The sequence below is a fragment of the Haematobia irritans genome, chromosome 2, assembly GCF_050003625.1.
Source record: "Haematobia irritans isolate KBUSLIRL chromosome 2, ASM5000362v1, whole genome shotgun sequence".
Lineage (NCBI taxonomy): Eukaryota > Metazoa > Arthropoda > Insecta > Diptera > Muscidae > Haematobia > Haematobia irritans.
Window position 1 is genome coordinate 1,466,410 of NC_134398.1, and position 15,893 is coordinate 1,482,302.

The 15,893-nt window shown below is 32.7% G+C and overlaps 1 protein-coding gene across 1 annotated transcript in view; it reads right to left on the reverse strand.

The window, feature by feature from the left end:
• The window catches only part of LOC142223180 (uncharacterized), an 87,538-nt gene extending 85,054 nt beyond the window's left edge, over positions 1 to 2,484 (reverse strand). The window contains exon 1 of the mRNA XM_075293043.1: positions 1,174 to 2,484. The gene's annotated coding sequence lies outside the window, so the exon portion shown is untranslated. The remainder of the gene's footprint in view (positions 1 to 1,173) is intronic.
• Positions 2,485 to 15,893: the final 13,409 nt, after the last annotated feature.

A 15,893-nucleotide genomic window follows, 5' to 3' on the forward strand; every position in this document is an offset into this window, starting at 1 on the left:
TTTCTATTAATGTAATTTCTACACTGAAAGAAGACATTTGTTTTCTTAGGTGAGAAAAAAACAACAGAAATTGATTTTGTCCGATGGGAGACCAGCGTTAAATCACTTGTAATAAAAAAGGGTACATTTGCTTAACAAAACAATTCTTTGTAAGAAATGCACTCAAAAAAAAGTGAACTCTCTATTTCACTAAAGCCAATTTAACTTTATTTTAATTCATAGACTTATTATGTTTGGAGAAAGTTTCCTTTACTCTAGTAATTTTTTGTTTACGTTAGTTAAATTAACTAAAACCGAGGAAAAAAATATACTCAAATGAAGCATACAGATTAACTAAATTCGTGTCTTCCACAAAATAGTTCAGAATTTCTTTAAATTGGTAAATTTTAACAAAAAGTCGTCCATCATGAACTTCGTATGTCACTAAAGACATTCTTGCAATTTTGAACTACAAGTTTTTCCTTCAAACTACAAAATTTTCTTTAACAAGTGAAAAAATTTTGTTATGTCTAATAAATTTTCTTGAATTTGTCGAAAAATATTTACTTATTTTGATGACATCGCCGTGATGCCAACGTTTGTAATACCGTTTAGTTAAAATTTTCTACAAATATTCAAAATTTTCTAAAATTAACCGAAAGTTTTCTTCCTGGTGGGTTCACTGTTTTTTCAGTGTGGTGAATAGCCTTTTTGTCTACAATTTCATTCCGGTGAAAAGAATTTGTTCATTCCTTGAAAATATAGAAAAATTGAAATTCAAAATATCCCAGAATGAAAACCCTATTTTCATTCCATGATCCCTGGCTCATCATCCCAATGTCATCTTGCATTAATAAATAAGTGAATAGGTTACTGATACCTTATTTATTCATGATGATACTTGACCATAAAATGAATCTTAAATTGCTCAGGTGGTCGCAAATAAAACTTTTACGTACCTCGTTAATCATCTCTAAAACATTAGCACTCTTTGTTTCAAGTGAAAACTTTTTAATTTATGCAATTGTAACACTCTACTTGAGCATGGGAAAGAAGACTCAAAAAGAATTTACAAACATATACTAAAAGCAAAGAATAAACATTAGATTTCAAGTGGCAACCAAAAAAAAAACAAAAACAAACATACCTTTCTCACATAAATATTTCTTTAGAAAACCATATATTTTCACTTACAATTTTCCACTTCAGCTGAAGATTCTTTGGCGGCAGTTGTTGCCGTTTCTGGGTTTTTCTCAGGCCTCTATTCTTTTCTGTTATAGTTTGGTGCGGGATACGATCTTCGCGGAGATTGGGGGTAGAAATTTTAAAAAGAATTTGCGGATGTTATTTTTTTTAGCTTGTTAACAATAACCATTCATCTCGAAGTTGCTTAACAAAAATGTCTTTCTTTTTTTTACAACTTCTTTAGTTGAAATTTTTTCTCGTTTGTTTTTCTCGGTACTAAACAAACACAGAATTTCCTCAAATGCAAGATGCTTTCCCTTCGCTTAGAGAATACTGATGTGAGCTGGTTGGTTGGGGTGGTACACGATGGCTAAGATTCTTTTAGTAAAGACTTCATTTCCTTATTTACGATGTTACATACAGATATACTATATATATTTTTTTCATTTGTACAGTTTAAAGAGCTCTCACAAATATAATGCAGACACACACACTCACACATACACTTATGCATTTATTACTTCTAAAGCATATCCGGGCTCTATACGGCCACAAGAGAGACACCAGACAAACATTTAAATAAACTTTGCATTCACAGGGGTTTTATGTTACCACATTAAAACATTTAGTATTCGCTATTCTTAATAGCTTAAATCCTATGTGATTATTTTCTCTTTTACAATTATTGTTGTTGTAATTGTTTCTATTCATTCTATTATTTTAATGATTATGGTATTTTTATTCATTTAGAAAAACCAAGGAAAGAAGTGATTGAATGAATGAACTGCTTTGGTTTGTTTTAATTCACTTGAGATTGTATTTCATTCAAGAGAAATTTTCTCACACAGATTTAAATGATATGGGGGAGAATAGCCAGCAGCAGGTAAGGTCTGCAGCTTTTATATATAATATCCCAAATACAAACAAAGTCTCTCCAATGAACTTGTAAACCTCACTTGTATGTTGGAAATTGAGATCTGTTGTGGTTGTCGGTATCTTAGCCTGTCTGTAAACAAGGCTCATTTCATTCTTTTGTTATTTGATTATGTTTTGTTTATGTTACATAAACCCCGAATCTTTTTTTATCTTTAGTTTACTCCATTATCTTTGAACCATGACCACTATTACACCATGGGATTACCAATTTTTTTTCTTTAGAAAAATTAGCTTATTTGTAAACACTTCAATAATAATTGATAAATTAATTTCTACTCTGTCCAGGTTTTGTTTTTATTATTTATTTATATTTATTTGTTAGGCCCGCTTTTTTCTCTCTTATATTTCAGATAAGTAATTCCGTCTAAACACGTCTTAACACAAACGAACTCGAACTAAAACTAATGTTTTGTAGCTAGCAAAAACAATAGATGATGAAGACGGGAGAATGGGCAACGTCATGCCAAAAGTTGCATTTACGGTGTTCGATACATACACGTTCGTTCATTTTTAATTTGCAATATTTTTTGTTAAAAACTCACAAATGATGTTAAATTTTGTGTAAATAATAATAAGAAACTTTTGACCGATGGTTCTACGTCATTCCCTGATATAAATTTCTTTTTATTCTTAGTTTAATTTGTGGAACAAAAAATCATAAACGACACGTTTGCATCGAACGCCGTCAATGGTTTGATACCCTCTGCTGCCATTTTCACATCTTCTTCTTCAATTGTTTTTGGTAGCTAGTCCAATCATTGGGTTGCTTGGTTGTTAGCTCAAATTTTAAATGGCCCAAACAATTGGTTGCAAAGCAAGCTATTTGGTTGCACCACAACATGTTTGATACGAACACTGGAAATATCATCTTCAAGGGAAATAAAGGCGGTGTTTTTTGTATTTAATGTTGGGCTCTTGTAATATCGTAACATTGTTGTTTGCTGGTCGATTGCCATTTGACTAATGGCCGAGAGAAATGAGTCTGGAAGTCTATTTTGGGCGGGAGGATTCATTGGAAACAAAACACAAGTGCAAATTCATGGAATATCCTTTGCTTTGACATGAAGCGCGAAGGACAAGTGCTAGTAAGTAAGGCAACAGCAGCGTTTAGTGGTGCTGTTGAATGTACTTGGGTAGGTATGAGCAATAATTTGAAGCCTGTAGTAATAGGGGTTTGTGTTTCAAAGGAGATTCTGCATCAAGAGAATAGTGGCATCTGAATGATCAAATTGTTCCCATATACGAATTCGAAATGAAAACGTTTTAATAGATCGCAAATTTTGAATAGCAAATGATAACATATCTCCTACATAAAATTAATACGAAGAATTATAGGAACACGAGAATGGGAGGGATAAAAATGTAAAAAAGGTTTCTTTACATCAATCAAGTTAGGTCCCAATTAGCTAAATAAAACGTAGAAGGGATGTTCCACTATGGATTGCAATTACACTAAAATGAAGTACAATAAAAGCTCTGAAAGGTGGACACCCAGGGTCGCCTAAATTTTCCCCACTGTCCAGGTATGAGAGGTATGAGAGTGTTAATGTAGCAAACGTTCCCACACAACTGTCCATGTTTGGTACACGGATGAAAAAGGCTGTTTTTCATATGTTTGGCTACAAACATTATATGTTTGGAACACAAATTTTTAAACACAATATTTTTGAGTGCAAGCATATAATGTTCATAAACTAGCATAACATGTTTGGGACATATATGTTAATATGTTAGAACATATTATGTTTTGGACATAAAATGTTTGTAAATACAATATGCTTGGATGCAAACATATATTAATTTAGAAATAGCCTATAAACATATATGTGTTTAGTAGCTTGGAGCGCTATTTAACAGGGAGCGATATTGAATTAAGTTGGTGGTTGTTGCTTGTTATATCAAAATTAAGATTTTATTTTTCCTTGGGCAATTGATCAGCTACTTCTTTGATCCTTACAAATTGTGTGGTCCGCTGTTCGAATCCCCGTCCGGCAAAAGGTAAAATTAAAATAAAAAAAAATCATACAATTGGATAATTTCTTCTACAATGTTTGTATTACAGAAAAAGGTGCTAAGAACTAAAAAATCTCGTGGAAGTGAGAAAGATGTGGGGGAATATACAATTGGGCAGAAACAAAATTTTGAGCATTCATGTCGAAAACCTATGTTGTTAGCACCTATATTACCTGTTTATTTTCATAATTCATTATGATTGTAAATATATAAATAAATAAATAAAATTTTGAGCACAATATTGTTTGGGAGAATTTTTTTTAAGCATATAATATTTTTGGGTGCAAAATGCTTCCAAACATATTATATGTTCACATAATAACATATTGTTTTTTGGAAGACAACATTATTGAATTTGGATGCAAAAATACAAAATGTTTGGACCTTAGACTACCCAAACATATATTGTTTAGACCAATATACTTTCAAACATATTATATATTGGAAGAGATCAAACATATAAATGTTTGGGCAATACCCAAAAATGTATATGCTTGAAGCAAAATATGTTTGGGAGTATATGTTACAGAAGCGATTTTTTGTGAGCGTGTAGGTGTCCGTTTTTCAGAGTGTCAAAAATGATAAGTGTTTGCCTTCGATTCAGTTTTATTTTAAAAAAGCAACGCCACTTTATGTATTTGAAATAGAAATTAAACTCATCTTTTTCTTCGCATCTTAATTTTTTAACCAAATAAAATGGGAATCTCACATTTAAATACACAGTGAAACCTCTGAAAGGTGGACCCTCACGGTCGCCTAAATTTTGTCCACATTTGGGAGGTGTCCACTTATGAGAGGTTAATTTAATGTGTTAATATAGCAAACGTCCCCAGACAACTGTCCACGTTTGTGGGTTGTCCAGTTTTCAGAGTGTCCAAGTTTGAGAGGTTTCACTGTATATATTTTTTTAACTTGAGAATTGTTTCTTTTAGATTAGAAATAATTTCATAATTATAAACATTCGACTTTAAAGAAAAGTTGTTTATCCTAAATTTAATAAACAAATTGTAATAATTTTCTTTTTATTAAGTCAAATCTTTAACTCAAATAATTTATTTTTTTAATTATAATAAAATTAATAATAATTTAAATACTAACGGCATTATTCATAACAAAACAAACAAAGTGAAATTTAAATCAGTGATAGAGAGTGTGATAAAGGGTGATACGGTCAAAATTTGGTCAATATAAACTTGACGTATTTCTTTCATTTTTGCATTTAAAAAAACCTGAACACCCCTCATTTTGAAGGTGTGTGTGTGTGTAGAATGTTGCTCCTATTTTGATTTTGGAATTCACTCTTCAGTCGTCAAAATGCCGTCCAAGCAAGAAGAGCAGCGTATCAAAATTTTGCTCGCGCATCGCGAAAATCCGAGCTACTCGCACGCAAAGCTGGCAAAATCGCTAAAAGTTGCCAAATCGACCGTTACAAATATAATTAAAGTGTTTGGGGAACGTTTGTCGACAGCCAGGAAGTCTGGATCGGGGGAAAATCGAACACCGGAAGCCGCTGAGACGACAAAGAGAGTTGCCGGTAGTTTCAAGCGAAACCCTAACCTCTCTCTCCGAGATGCCGCAAATAAGCTGGGTGTATCGTCTACAACCGTGCATCGAGCCAAAAAACGAGCCGGACTATCGACTTACAAGAAGGTAGTGACTCCAAATCGCGATGATAAACAAAATACGACGGCCAAAGCGCGATCCCGGAGGCTGTACACGACGATGCTGACGAAGTTTGACTGCGTGGACGACGAAACCTACGTCAAAGCCGACTACAAGCAGCTTCCGGGACAGGAGTTTTATACGGTCAAAGTTCGTAAAGAAATATCTGGTTTGGCAAGCCATCTGTACCAGTGGCTTGAAAAGCAGCATTTTCGTAGCTTCCGGGACTGTCAACCAAGAAATTTACGTGAAAGAGTGTTTGAATAAACGTCTGCTGCCTTTCCTGAAGGAACACGGTTGTTCCGTACTGTTTTGGCCGGATTTGGCATCTTGCCATTACGGTAAAAAGGCCATGGAGTGGTACGCCACCAACAACGTGCAGGTGGTACCCAAGGACCCTCCCAACACGCCAGAACCCTCCCAACACGCCAGAGCTCCGCCCAATTGAGAAATACTGGGTTATTGTCAAGCGGAACCTAAAGAAGACCAAAAAAACTGCTAAGGACGAGCAGCAGTTCAAGGCAAACTGGCTTTCTGCGGCGAAGAAGGTGGACAAGGTGGCTGTACAAAATCTGATGGCAGGTGTCAAGCGTGAGGCCCGGCAATTCGGATTTGGAAAAGCGAAAGCCTAACTGAATATTTTTCCTGAATTTTATACTAATTGAACTTGAAAAAGAAATTTAATTTGATTTTTTAAATAAACGATTTCACCGATATACACGCGTTTTCCCTTGACCAAATTTTGACCGTATCACCCTTTAGCACTCTCTTTATTTTATAAGCCTTATAAAAAAGGTATTCATTAATCATTAATAGCACTAATATAGTTACCATCAGGGGACAACACATGTCATTATATCTTTTCATCGTAGTGACAAAGAACGAGTTATACCCGGTTGATCTTAACAAAAAATAATGTCTCAATATTTTAATGATTTTATTTCGAAAACTAATTTTCCGGGTTAAATTAATTTATATACACTGAAAAAATTTTCAAATTAAAGTCTTAATTGAGTTTTAAAAAATATTAAACATTTAATTGATTTAACAAATTTTTTATTTGAAAATCAATCACAAAAAATAATAGAATCAATCAATTTTTTAATTGGATCAATTAATTTTTAATTGGCCTTCAATTAATTTTTTTATTGATACTATCATTTCTGTGATTGAAGACATTTCAATTAAAAAAATAATTGGATAAATTATTTTCGTGATTGAATCAGAAAAACATTTTTTTTGTGTGTTTTAGGCATTACGCGCGATATGCAGTCATTTTATTATCAGTTAATATGTTCGTATCGATATTGATTTTAATTGAACCGGATAGTATTCGAACCTCAAGTCTATTGTTATTATAAACACATCATTAATCGAATGGAGTTCATCTATTTAATTTCTCAAACTTTTTTTGAACGCATTTTGCATTAAAGTAATAAAAGACCGTTTGATATAATTCATACGAATATTCTGTAGCTATTTTATTTGGATTAGTATTTAGGGAAAAATCCATTGTATATATATAAATAAAAGAGTGCAGAATTAAATGGTATTGTTCAAAAATAGCATTTTACAATTTTATCAAAGAGTGAAAGAAGGGTACATCCTACAATATTTTTTTTGAAAATTACCAAGTATTTATTAGAGAATTTGTAAGCTATTAATCGTTTATGAATGCCATTTTTATGAAATAACCTATCTGTCGTTTATAAATGTCGATGAACTTTTTATAAATGAGACTGAAAAAATCCAAAGAAATTTTTCTCTATATCTTTCAAATTGTTTTGCTTCAAATATATACCCTAAGGTGAATGAAAATTTGTCTTTGAAGCATATAGTAAACAATTATAAAACAACAAACTCTCTAAAAGTTTACAATTTTGCATCTTTAAATTTAAATCACATAATCTTTCATGTTGTGTTATGCGTTTTCTTAAAATAATAATAATAATAGTCCACTTAATTTATGTCTCAAATTTTATTTTCAAACAACAATTTGAAGTTTTTCAAATCCACCTACCCATCAATGGATCAAAATCAAATCATCGATATATCCCCATTTATTCAATTTCTAAGACTTTCCCATCATTGATTGTCCATTGTTGTGACGTTTTGTTTCCTTTAGTTCGTATCAAGATATTTCCCCACATACTTCAAATGTTTGAATAGCTGAACATTTTTTGCGCTTTTCTTCATACCAATATCGGCTTTCCAATCCCCAGATTTTATTTGTTTTCATACATGGAAGTCACATGGGGTGAGAAAGAGCTTGATTGAGAGAAAGAGAGCGAGAATTAAGGGAAACATATGTGCTTCATAAACCTTGAAATAAGAGGGGGTCTCATGAAAATATGCAACAGGCATTAAAACCTCGATAAAATGGTTATTATACAACCTGTCCCAACATGCTATCAAATAAACCCGGCGAACATACCTCGACATCATACAACAACTTGCAACTTGTTGCTAAATAAATGTAAACACAAACACTGGTGGCTAACAGAATGGGAACACCGTATGGGCAGTTGATAATATTCAAGAAATACTATGAGAATTTGGACAAAATAAGAGAAGTTGATCTCTTTTTCGTTGTGGATATGTCGCTATACGGTCCGCGGGAATTGTGAGTGAAGAGATGAAAAAATCCCTTCAGTGGCGAATGTTACTCAAGGGATTCTAGTGAACTAATCTACGTTTCTTGTTTAATGAAGATATAAGTGGCATAATTGGATACCTTGGCTGCAATTAATGGTTCAACACAATTTCCTTGCATCCAACGTGAATGCAGGTGGGCAAGTTCATTTCATTCATATGTTGGATATAATGGTATCTCTTCACTTCTCTCTCCCTCTATGTCCATGACATTTGTCATTATGTTTTAAAGCACTCCATCAGCATTGATCGATTTGTGAAGCAGTTGTGGACATCGACTAGTGAATACCGTATTGTGGCAGCTTGGGTTTAACGGTGCGTTCATCAGAAACTGAATAGTATTCACGTGTTTTTGGGACTGTTTCACGCTATCGAGTATCATTTGCCGTTTTGGGGGAAAAACAAAACATGAATTCGAACAGAAAAGGAGAAATTTGTCGTTAAATGTCCTGAAAACTCAGGAAAATTTCCTCTTTGCCAAAGATGGTGAACTTCTCTGTTATCAATGGCTCAATGCGAAGGGTATCATGTATTTAGCTGACTCCGAAGGGTTTGCCACCAGCTTCATTGAGAGGCTAAGTACTTATTGGTTCACACTATTTATCAAATAACACCCTACTTTCGATGAAGTATAAATAAGTTGCAGTAAAACGTAGGCATTTCCCAACTTTTTCGTCATATGATTCAAATTGAAGGGTATGAGAAATTCGTTGAACACAATATATAGTGCTCTTGATTCCACTCCTCTATTACTGTCTGTCCTATTGCCTGTCGGCTTTGCACTTTAGTTTCGCATGCAACACGCTAGTATCTTAAGCTTTTAAGCATGCGCGTAACATTGCTTTGGTTTAGTTAAGAAAAAAAAACATCAACAGCGGAAGCAGTAGTCCCCTTTCATTAGCTTAGAACTTCATACGGAAGAAAAAGACTACATCAGGAGAACATGGCAAGGGGAAGTTATAACAAGAATGACAGTCATGCTTGATGATTTTAAGCGAATAAAAGTACTTACGACAGTCTATATTCTATGTCAAATGCTGGCATCTTCCACATCAGATGGCATTAAAGCTAAATCGTTGACTAATGGATTCGTTTCCGTAAAAGAATTTAAATAATTTTATAATTCATTCATCCTTTACAGATGGAAAAGGGTGGACTTAATTTCCACTTAAAATGCAATGTCTGGGAAATTTTTCTACTCTAAATGCGTTTGAAACTTTTTTCATTTTTACTCACAATAACAATGAAGGATATTTATCTGAAATATTTTTCCATACAATAACAATGAAGGATATTTAACTGAAATAGTTGCAATTTTTTGCTACGGCACCATCGTTTTACATTGAAATAATATACTTGGCAAAAGAATTCTCCCAAATGCAATTTCATGAAAGTTTTCTTTCGTGAATTACATTTTCATAGGAATAATTTTGTGTAAGTTACCTTTTACTCGTATTGTAGAAATAAGAAGAAATTGCAGCTATAATACTGATATCCACCATGAAGAGTGAAAAGTGGAGTATTATATGCCAGAGGAAGTGGTACGAAGTGCGATAAAGGCAAAAGTTATAAAAGAAAAAAATACTCGGGAAATTTTAAAAGCGTTGCAAGATGCTCAATTTTTTCTATTTCCAAGAATGTGGATTTAGCTCCATACCTGAGGATACGAAGAATGAAATCCCAAATGCTGATGGCCGATATGGCGGAAAATTACGGACGAATAGTATTTACACTAAAAAAACATGCCCGGTTCCAAAGATTTTGTCTTTACTTTAATAATTTTGGTATTGATTCCGAGCCAAAGAAGGATACTAAAGTAAAGATACTTTTAAGACACAATTCCCTTTTAAATTTGGGTTTTGTGTACTTGCTTCTAGGAAACAAATTTTAATTTTTCGTTTTTTTCAGCTTTTTTTCTTCATATGCTATCAAAATCCTTTAAAACGAGTTAATGACAACTTTATCTTCCAAATTCAGACTCGACATCCAGTAGAAATTATGCAATGTTTCAAGTAAAAATCGTCTTTAAAACAGAGTGTTAAAAACATGTCCTATTTTTGAACGATTTTTTTCTTTTGACTACAAAGCAAAAAGATAACAAATTTAAAGACAATTTCATTATATTTAAAGAATTTTTATGAATTATTAAAGTCAAGTTGACCTTAGCCCAAAATTTTTTTCTTTCATTTTATGATACCTATTTTTAAGTAAAACCACTTAATTATAAGGACAATACGACTTCATTGAAAAGTTTATCGACTTTTGGACAAGGAAAAAACTTTATGTTAGAGAAATGCGTCTTCTATGCTAAGCAAAAATTGCCTTCGTATTTTAAGGATATGAAATCTTTGGCCTCACGACAATATTTTTTCCGTGTAGATGGTATTTGACACGCATTGTTTTCCATTGGCATACCCAGCAAAAAAAAGCGTGGCCAAAAAAGTAGTGAAAATGTTGTTTTTGGATCCGGAATTGGTGCCAAATTGACGCAGAAGCGATGAATTTAACATGGGCTTGTCATAGGACGGATGTCCACCATTTCAGCAGTCGCCGCACTGATTTTGCATCACTTCTTACGATGTGAGGTGAATTCAGTGTTTTGGAAGTGAATTAAGAATTTTTGTGATATTTTGACAAAAAAATAATTTTTAACATTTTTATGATTTTTTATTCATCATAACGCTTGTCTGGAATGTTTGTTATCTAATATTTTCAAAAATTCGCAATTTTTCTAGAAAGGATTTAACATTTTTTTCGGCTAAATTTAAATAATTTGTACCATTTTATTAATTCTTAATATGTTTTTAACCTATTTGAAACAAATAAAAATACATTTCCTATTAAAAATATGAAAAAAGCGGGTTATTAAAAAATTGACTCGAATGAACTTAAAATAAAGAACATCTTTGGGGGAGCATTTTTGGAAGTTCTTTTCAAGTTTTGCCTTGAGAAGAATTTCCAAATTTTTGCTGGGTATCTATGAAATTAAAAAAGACAGCTAAAGAATTTATTACGAAGAATTATTCATGGTGGAGTTCGTATATAGCAACTATATACGAAGATAAATTGTAATTTTAACTTTCCGAGACACAAACCAGGTAGTTTTTGCCTGCGCATCTAATGGGTTAATTACAATGTGGGGAGATAAAATATTTAATAAAATTCAGCACTTTCCACTATATCTGCGCAATATATTTTGATATTAAACGTCAATAGCTTTCATTTGGTTTGTATCTCGGCTAGTTAAATTTACAATTTATATTCAGGCACATCAAAGATAACACAACCTACATTTTAGGACACGCAATTCTCACTCACTCTTAAGACAATTTTTTTTAAATAATTAAATTTTACTTAAAAAAAAGTATATAATATTTGCTTTAAAAAAATAATTAAATTGAGGACTGAAATTTTGGAAATTTGCGTCTATCCAAAAAGAGAATGAAAATTCTATAAATGAGATTTAAAGCTACATAGGTCCCTAAATTTTTTTTTAAGAAGCCACATCTTTGGCTCGGAATAAATACTTTGGATATGTATTTGATTTTGGTTAATTAAACTCAAACTTAACTATACTCTGTGCACTGCAAAAATATTATAATTTATTCATTGAAATCTAATATTTATAGACATTTATCACATAAAATTAAACATACAAACCAAAACTGAATTTTCCATTTTATTTTGTTATTCATTTTTTCCAAATAAAGTTTCGTCGAAAGTGAATTCTGAAGTGTCCATTGATTGCAAATATTGTTAAAGTGTTATCATCTGGGAAGTTTAGATTTCTGTATTGTGTCTTTTCTTTTTCTAAACTTTCAATAGTAATATTGATATGTGAAACGTTAAGAGCATGATTGGCATAACTAAAAAAAAAATAACAAAAACAACATTTTATATTTTCATATACACGGACGAAAAAGACTGTTTTTCATATGTTTGGGTTTAAAAATTGTATGTTTGGAACTCAAATTTTTTAACACAATAATTTTAAGTGCAAGCATATAATTTTCATAAACTAGCATAACATGTTTGGGACATATATGTTAATATGTTAGAACATATTATGTTTGGGACATAAAATGTTTGCAAGTATAATATGCTTGGATGCAAACATATATTAATTTAGAAATAGCCTATAAACATATATGTGACCTAGAGAGTATGCTGCTAGTAAAATAATGGAAGTAACCAATTGGCGCCTTAAAAATATATATACACAAAGAAAATTTCATTAAATTTATTTTCTACCAGTGTATGCCTAAGGTGAAACATAATATGTTTGAACAATATAAACAATATTTTGTTTGGACCAATCGTGAAATTATATATATGCTTGAAATAAAATGTGTTTGGGGCATATGTTACAGAAGCGATTTTTTTTTGAGGATGTATATGGTAACAACACGCAAGGAAAATACTCTTTCCCCCAGGATGGAATTTTAGATAAATGAAATTCCGCTTTTTATGTTCTTTAAGATTAAATAAATCCGATTCTATGATAAGCAATGCAACGATTGCCTTCAATCGTTTTTATTTTTTTAGCATCAAAGAAAACTCCCCCAGAAAAGAATACTTTCAGAGTTGATTGTATATTTTTAATGTGACTAAAGAAAACTTCTCAATTTATCCATCGAAAATATGAAATGTTATGTTTACTGTCTACTATCTGGATATGTTAGCCAACAGTTTTGTGTAGGGGATTAACAAATTTATCTGTTAATTATGAAAAATTGTTAGACATCAACCATCACAAAAAAATTCGTCAGTGGAATTTTGTCAATTACGCTAAGATTTCTACCAGATCTCCTCACCCTATCAGCAGGAATATTCTTCCTAATAGTCGAAACGACATAGATTTCATGATCCGCTTTATTAGCTAGATTATTTCGAACAATGTAAACTAATACCTCCAATGTGGTATCACAATGGACTGAATAGTCTAAGTGAGCCTGATACATCGGGCTGCCACCTAACCTAACCTAATACCTCATACACATTACACTTCCAAAATCCACTGTAACTAGATTTCAACTGTCATTTGCCTTATAAATAAGGGATTTCCAATACATTTTTAGTAGATTTCGAGCCTAATGTGAATGATATGTCTGCTTCGGTTGCCAGAAATTGGTGTCGTCTGTTCATCAACATTTCCATAAAGAAATTGATTTTCCCCATCATCTTTAATAGTTGACCTAATAGCTGTATGTACTTAGCCGATCTCGGACCTGAGTTAATTTCACCAATAACTATATTGTGAGGGAAACTCTTTAGAATCACATGACCAACTTCCTCACATAGCCTTGAATCAGGCCAGTGTCAATTTGAATCCAGTCATATCATCGTTACTCTCAACATAGTTGTTCACAACCTTGGTCTAATAGTTTTTTATGACCACTTATGTTGTTGGGGAAAACTCAACTTTGGCTTCTTTCTGCACTTAATATAGCTTCTAAGTGAATATTTTATAGACACTGTGGCTAGATGGTTGGTTATGGCTATGGACAGCCAACTAGTCCTCTGTTAACCTTGATCATGAATATTTAAAACGAAACAATTTTGCTAACACTGGAGTATCCAGCATGTTAAGACCCTGGGTAATGCCTGACTAGAGTCATAATGTTGGTATAATGTCATTTTAATGTTGACATTTTGTTTTTTTTTTTTACTTCTAAGAAATGATAAAGAGTTTATAACGTAAATCCACCAAAAATAGAAAAATATTCTATGTATTTTTTCACACTGACATTTGCTGGAAGGAAGTAGGTAATTTCGCGCTTCCCTTCCTTTGGTGCCATTTTTTGTCATCTAAATTTTAGTATCATCGTGACAAGTTTGTCCGTAAAATCTACATTTGCCGAGGAGATGTTGTTGCCAACAAAATCTTTGTATTTTTTTTAAGTTTTCTACGTCGCTGCCTTAAACAGGAAATTATCACAAGGGCGTGACACTGATGACGGTGGTGACTTTGGATATTTCTTTCTACTTCATATCTCTCATAGAATTATTCTCAAGTTATAGGGGTTAATGTTTAACGAGGAAGGAAAAATGAAATTGCAAAGCAATTTTATGCCAGAAAGTTAGCACACTATCGTATTCGGGAAAATATTGCTTTCATATATGCAAAACAAAATAATATTAATTTTAAATTAGAATCAATCGGGTTTTAATTATTTCGAGCCATTCACATCTAATTGATTTCAATAAATTTTTGCAATTGATGTTTGTTAAAAAAAAAATAATTCCATCGCTGAATGTTTTATTGAATAATTTTGTTTTCCGGCAAAGGTATTTTTAGGTAGTCTATAACGACTGGTTTGCACTATTGATTTTGAGAAAGCTTTATCAGGCTTAGATTTCGTATTTTTGGTTCAAAATTTGCCTCATCAACCCTCATATTTTATATTGGCATACTAATCGGAAATCCATAGACCTGCATCACTAATATAGAATTTATTGGAAGAATGTTTTTATCTACAAATTACAGTAAGAATAATCTTGTAGAAAACGATGATAATCACAAACCCTTTAAAATGAGAGACTTATTATTTGTAGTTATTGTCCAGGTGACTGTATCAGTTTTCAACCTACAGTTTATTGAAGTATTTCAGTTTATATTTGGGGTTTCCCCTCATATTTATGTATTTTTTGCACTTTTGAGTGGATTTCTGGGGGTATTTTGAAGGTTAAAAAATAGTCACTTAGGGGATCAATGGAATAAATTTGGAAAAAATGGTGCGGAAAGTCGACCCAAATATAAACATTTCGCTACACTTTCCAAATCCTTCATTTTTCAATGTTAGAAAAAAATAAGGAAATCGGATGGTAATTTCAACAGTTGGAAGTTAACAGGTTGGCTGATAAGTCCCCGGTCTAACAAAGAAAAACACAATTTTTGTCAAAATTCGTTTTTATTATTCAACATAGTTCCCTTCAAGAGCGATACAACGATTATAACGACCTTCCAATTTTTTGATACCATTTTGGTAGTACTCCTTCGGTTTTGCCTCAAAATAGGCCTCAGTTTCGGCGATCACCTCTTCATTGCAGCCAAATTTTTTCCCTGCGAGCATCCTTTTGAGGTCTGAGAACAAGAAAAAGTCGCTGGGGGCCAGATCTGGAGAATACGGTGTGTGGGGAAGCAATTCGAAGCCCAATTCATGAATTTTTGCCATCGTTCCCAATTACTTGTGGCACGGTGCATTGTTTTGGTGGAACAACACTTTTTTCTTCTTCATATGTGGCCGTTTTGCCGCGATTTCGATCTTCAAACGCTCCAATAACGCCATATAATAGTCACTGTTGATGGTTTTTCCCTTCTCAAGATAATCGATAAAAATTATTCCATGTGCATCCCAAAAAACAGATGCCATTACTTTGCCAGCAGACTTTTGAGTCTTTCCACGCTTCGGAGACGGTTCACCGGTCGCTGTCCACTCAGCCGACTGTCGATTGGAATCAGGAGT